We start from the raw sequence: 6,943 nt of genomic DNA, 5'->3' as shown, positions 1-6,943 counted from the left end.
CCACAGTTTTAACAGGGGGGCAAACACTTCTTCACACAGGGCCATGTAGTTTTGGATTTTGTTTTCCCTTAATAATAAAAACCTTCATTTAAAAACTGCATGTTGTGTTCACTTGTGTTACCTTTTACTAGTCATTAAAGTGTGACAAACATGCAAAAAAATAAGAAATCAGGAAGGGGGCCAACACTTTTTCACACCACTGTATATCCAAGTTTCATTTCTATAGTATTGTCCCTTGACAACATATAATAAAATGGTTGCTGAAAAGTGAGGGGTGTACTCAGTTTTGTGAGATACTGTATATATTATAATTGTGTGTGTTTGCAGGATTAAGGAGCTGAAACAGAGTAAAGAGCTGGAGCGCAAATGACTGACCACCTGACCTCACACGCACACACATGCGCGCACACACACACACACACACACACTCGCTCACTCACGCACTCACGCACACGCACACATACACACGCACTTACACACACTCACACGTACGCACGCACTCACACACACGCACGCACACACACTCTCAAACACACTCACACAAACACACACATGTATACACACTCATACAGTCGTCCGCTCATCACTCTTGTCACACACTTGGGATTTCACTGATTCAGAGAGAAAGCAGACACACACACACACACACACATACACACACACTCACACGCACACAAACACACTCACACGCACACATACACACTCATGCACACATACACACGCACTTACTCACACACACACTCACTCATGCACTCACTCACTCACTCACTCATGCACACACACTCACTCACTCACTCACGCGCACACACACACATATACACACTCATACAGCCGTGTTTACAGTCGTCCGCTCATCACTCTCGTCACACACTTGGGATTTCACTGATTCAGAGAGAAAGCAGACACACACACACACACAGAGGTTTCTCTTTGGCTTCTTCTTTCCAGTCGTTGCTGCAACACTACCATTGACGTTCAGCTTTCCTGAATGTTTGGAATGTTTTTCTGTATTAATGGATTTCTATATAAATGTAAACAGCATCTACTCTCACATATACTGTATGGTCAGAAACACACAGCTGATTGTGTTAATATGAAGTTATTTATTGATGTTTTGGAGATATATTTTATAAATGACAGAACGAACGAACGCCGCGGCTGTATCCAAAGTCTTAAATTGTAGTTGCCATGGAAACACACAGCGGAAATGTAACGTTGCCTAGTGACGAACACACGATTGCGAATCTAGTCCAATGGTTTGTTAAATATTATTACTGTTTATCTTCATTAATTATAATGAATATAATATCAGTCCAGCATATAAATGAAATGTTGAGCTCTTTCAGCAGCATCTGTGACAGAAAATCATTTTGATTCGTCATTTTGTAAAGACAAGTCAAAATCTTCTGAATTTTAGAGTTCACATGAAACTAGTGTGATAGAAATCTCTTCTTGAAGTTGTGTGTGTTTGTGTAAATCCAGTCGCATAGTTTCTGTGTAACGACAGCAGTTTCTGCTGATGAAGCTCGCTTTCTTGACGCTTTCAGAGAAACAAACATGATTTCATTTCTGAAACAAACCTGCAGAAGTCCTGAAACACAACCTGAACAAAAATACAAAACACGTCTTACATCCTTCCTGAGATTAAAGACTAAAACCTTTTTTCTTTTCTCACTTTTTTCTATATTATCTTTTTTTTGTCTCCTCAAAAAACATTTTTCTTTCTCCAAAAAAAAAAAAAAAATTCTCCAATTTTTTTTCTTTAAATTTTTTTTTTTTTTATCTCTTAATTTTTTTCTCTCTCTCTCAAAAAAAATTATCTCTCTAAATAATGTTCACACACACACACACACACTCGCTCTCTCACGCACTCACGCACACGCACACATACACACGCACTTACACACACTCACACGCACGCACGCACTCACACACACGCACGCACACACACTCTCAAACACACTCACACAAACACACACATGTATACACACTCATACAGTCGTCCGCTCATCACTCTTGTCACACACTTGGGATTTCACTGATTCAGAGAGAAAGCAGACACACACACACACACACACATACACACACACTCACACGCACACAAACACACTCACACGCACACATACACACTCATGCACACATACACACGCACTTACTCACACACACACTCACTCATGCACTCACTCACTCACTCACTCATGCACACACACTCACTCACTCACTCACGCGCACACACACACATATACACACTCATACAGCCGTGTTTACAGTCGTCCGCTCATCACTCTCGTCACACACTTGGGATTTCACTGATTCAGAGAGAAAGCAGACACACACACACACACAGAGGTTTCTCTTTGGCTTCTTCTTTCCAGTCGTTGCTGCAACACTACCATTGACGTTCAGCTTTCCTGAATGTTTGGAATGTTTTTCTGTATTAATGGATTTCTATATAAATGTAAACAGCATCTACTCTCACATATACTGTATGGTCAGAAACACACAGCTGATTGTGTTAATATGAAGTTATTTATTGATGTTTTGGAGATATATTTTATAAATGACAGAACGAACGAACGCCGCGGCTGTATCCAAAGTCTTAAATTGTAGTTGCCATGGAAACACACAGCGGAAATGTAACGTTGCCTAGTGACGAACACACGATTGCGAATCTAGTCCAATGGTTTGTTAAATATTATTACTGTTTATCTTCATTAATTATAATGAATATAATATCAGTCCAGCATATAAATGAAATGTTGAGCTCTTTCAGCAGCATCTGTGACAGAAAATCATTTTGATTCGTCATTTTGTAAAGACAAGTCAAAATCTTCTGAATTTTAGAGTTCACATGAAACTAGTGTGATAGAAATCTCTTCTTGAAGTTGTGTGTGTTTGTGTAAATCCAGTCGCATAGTTTCTGTGTAACGACAGCAGTTTCTGCTGATGAAGCTCGCTTTCTTGACGCTTTCAGAGAAACAAACATGATTTCATTTCTGAAACAAACCTGCAGAAGTCCTGAAACACAACCTGAACAAAAATACAAAACACGTCTTACATCCTTCCTGAGATTAAAGACTAAAACCTTTTTTCTTTTCTCACTTTTTTCTATATTATCTTTTTTTTGTCTCCTCAAAAAACATTTTTCTTTCTCCAAAAAAAAAAAAAAAATTCTCCAATTTTTTTTCTTTAAATTTTTTTTTTTTTTATCTCTTAATTTTTTTCTCTCTCTCTCAAAAAAAATTATCTCTCTAAATAATGTTTTTGTACAGAAGAGGATTAGGGCCAAACAATAATAAAAATAAAACCATCATTGTTAGTCAATATAATGCGAGATTAAACTCGTTAAATTTCAAGAAAAATGTCGAAATAAAATGTTGAGAATAAAATCATAAAAATTTGAGAAACTCGTGTTTCATGAAAAAACGTGTTAAATTTCGAGTAAAAAAGCTGAAATAAAACTTTGAGAACAAACTCGTGTTTCGAGAAAAAAAAATCTTTAAATTTCGAGAAAAAAGTCTAAATAAAATGCTGAGAATAAACACCCTGGTGTTCGAATCCCCCTTTTGCTGAACTCGCTCTTCCTTTTTTCATCACATATCACATCGGAAAAGTGGAAATCAATGGCCTAATGAGCGTTTAATAATGACGTATTAATTGGGTAGGTTTAGGGGTAGGTAGGCTATAGGGAGGGCTTTGTTGTACCAATAAGGCAGCTTCTATTTAATAATTTTAATAAATAAAATTATTTACACACTATATTATTATCGCATCCTGTTAATGTACAACAATACTGAGGTGCAAATAGTATCTGTCACTATAAGTATAAATAGCATCTAATTACTATTTAGACTTAATTCAAAGATCTGCTGCTTTTACGTAGCGTAAATAGAATCGCTATTTTCATAGCACATCGCTAAAAATGCTGCTGTTGTCACTAAGTGCAAATAGAATATATCACTGTTTTCACTTAGTGTAAATATCATCTATTGCTATTTTTGATTCGTTTCGTGGATGGATGGATCTTAAAGTAATAGCCAGTTACTTCATAAAAACAGACTCGAACTCTTTAGGACCAACGTCTCTGCAGACGCGGATTAAAACGTTCAAATGAACATGACACGAATTAGTTTATTCTCAACATTTTATTTTGACTTTTTCTCGGTTTAATGAGTTTTTCTCAAAACAACTTTTTTCTTTAAATTTAACAAGTTTTTCATGAAACAGACTTTTTTTTTCTTGTAATTTAATGAGTTTATTCTCAACATTTTATTTTGACTTTTTCTCGAAGTTTAACAAGTTTTTCATGAAACACTTTTTTCTTGTAATTTAATGAGTTTATTCTCAACATTTTATTTTGACTTTTTCTCGAAGTTTAACAAGTTTTTCTTGAAACAGACTTTTTTCTTGTAATTTAATGAGTTTATTCTCAACATTTTATTTTGACTTTTTCTCGAAGTTTAACAAGTTTTTCTTGAAACAGACTTTTTTCTTGTAATTTAATGAGTTTATTCTCAACATTTTATTTTGACTTTTTCTCGAAGTTTAACAAGTTTTTCTTGAAACAGACTTTTTTCTTGTAATTTAATGAGTTTATTCTCAATTTTATTTTGACTTTTTCTCGAAGTTTAAGTTTTTCATGAAACACTTTTTTCTTCTTGAAATGTAACGAGTTTAATCTCACATTATAATGACTTTAATCCCGAGATGGTTTTACATTTTTTCTTATGGCTTGGACCTAATCCTCTTCCGTAGATCCAAGATTCAGAGTTTTTGTTTTTCACGTTGCGGTTCAGGGTTTCTGTAGAAGCTTGTTTCTGCCACAGAATAAAGATATAAAAAATGATCTCACAATTCAGTCATTCTCTGACCGTTATACATCTCACACAAAAGTCATTAAATGTAAATAATTATGAATTGTGGGATAAATATTAGCAATTACTATATTTTTATTGTGGCATAAATAATCCTCCATAATCCCGAGATAAAAACGTGTCACTAGGCATCATTAGACAGGAGGAGGATTTTCTTGAGTCTGTTTTCTGGATATTTTTGAATGTGCCTTGAGGTGTTTTTAACTAAATTACTGCAGCAGTCCTGCCTGAGTCTCGATTCAGACCTTTATGCATTAGTCTGTAAATACTGTACAATATAAAGAGCTGGTGAAAATATATTTAAGAACGAAGACTTGCTTCTGCCTGATGAAATGTTTAATTTATTCTCTGTACGGATTGCTGATATGCACGCTTATATTTACATGAGATTCTTCAGCATGTTTTTGCTTGCTGGTGTTTATTGTTTGCATGAAGTTCTGTTTTTGTTCATGTTTCCAGTACTGCTGATGTGACTTTATGAATATAGATCTATGGACATGTTTGAATTGATTTCTACTGTATAAAGTCATTCTGACATTTTGCAGATATTTGTTCAGGCTGTCTTACCGTTTCATAACATTTCATTAAAATTCTTCAAATTCAGTTTTTCTGTTTGCCTTTTGCTTTCTGACACAAGATTATACATGAATATACATTTGTTAGTTTGTTTTAAAGGTATTTTATTTCTCGACAGATTTAAAGACAGTTCTGAAATAAAAAAAACTAAATTAACAAAAAAAAAAAAAAATTGATTCCACAGAAAGAGCTTCTTTAAATCAATTAGAATATAATAGGAAAAATACAAATATGAAAAAGAAAATCTAAAAATTCTGCACTAAACGGCAAACTCAAAACCATCTGAACTCACTCAAGCAGGCACATTCATATATGAATATAGATTTATGGACATATACATTGAATATTTGAATTGATTTCTACTGTATAAAGTCTGATATGAAGATATATGTTCAGGCTGTTTAATGGTTTCATAACGTTTCATTCAAATTTTTCAAAAGTCAAGTTTTATTCTCAGAAGCAGACAAGAATATTCACACAGATTCATGAGTTTTCAAACTTCTGAAATAAATTATATACTTTACATTTTATTTCTTGGGAGATTGTTTATGAAACATTTTTTTTTTTAATTCACTACTACCACTACAATAAAACTTAAGACATAAATTACAGAAAAAAACATCACAGATTGTGCAATGATAGACACTGAGGTAATATCAGTCAACTACAAAAAATATATATATGAAAAAATCCTAAATATTTAATTACAGTTAATAAATTTTTTGCAGACTTTATAAATGAATTAAAAAAATAAAAACTTTCAAATATTCTAATATTACTACAATACACAATGAACATGCTGCTAAAATACAGAAAAAAAAGCATATCACGGATTGTGCAATGATAGACACTGAGGTAAAATTAGTCAATTACAAAAAAAAAAATACACAGAAGAGGCTTTTTTGCAAACTTTCTAATAATAATGAATCACAAATAAAAAAAATTAAATCAAGAAATGAAAACAAATTAAAATATTCTAATATTACTACAATACACAATGAACATGGAATAGCACATATATTGGCTATACACACACACATATATATATATATATATATATATACACATACATATATATATATATATATATATATATATAGGCCTATAGATAGATAGATATTTGTTGTTGTTGTTTTTCATACTTTCCCACCCTCTGCTCTTGAACTCTGCTCCACTAAACTAAAATCAATATTCTTCCTAATTCAGAGTTTTGAAACAGTCGTAAGTCACACTCGAGCTGAAACAGCTGTCAATCACAGATGATTAACAGATCAGAGCCGCTTTAAGAGGCCGCGGATTACACCCTCATGAATAAAACACACACACTTCACCACCCACACTCTCACTCTCACCCTCACCCGCTCTCACTCACTCTCACACACTCACACACACTCACACACACTCACACACACTCACTCACCCTCACCCTCACCCACACCCTCACACACACCCTCACCCTCACTCACTCACTCTCACACACTCACTCTCACTCA

This window comes from Sinocyclocheilus anshuiensis, unplaced genomic scaffold, assembly GCF_001515605.1.
Source record: "Sinocyclocheilus anshuiensis isolate Anshui unplaced genomic scaffold, SAMN03320099.WGS_v1.1 scaffold3250, whole genome shotgun sequence".
Classification (NCBI taxonomy): domain Eukaryota; kingdom Metazoa; phylum Chordata; class Actinopteri; order Cypriniformes; family Cyprinidae; genus Sinocyclocheilus; species Sinocyclocheilus anshuiensis.
The sequence above is the reverse complement of the archived record's forward strand: the minus strand, read 5'-3'. Positions refer to the sequence as shown.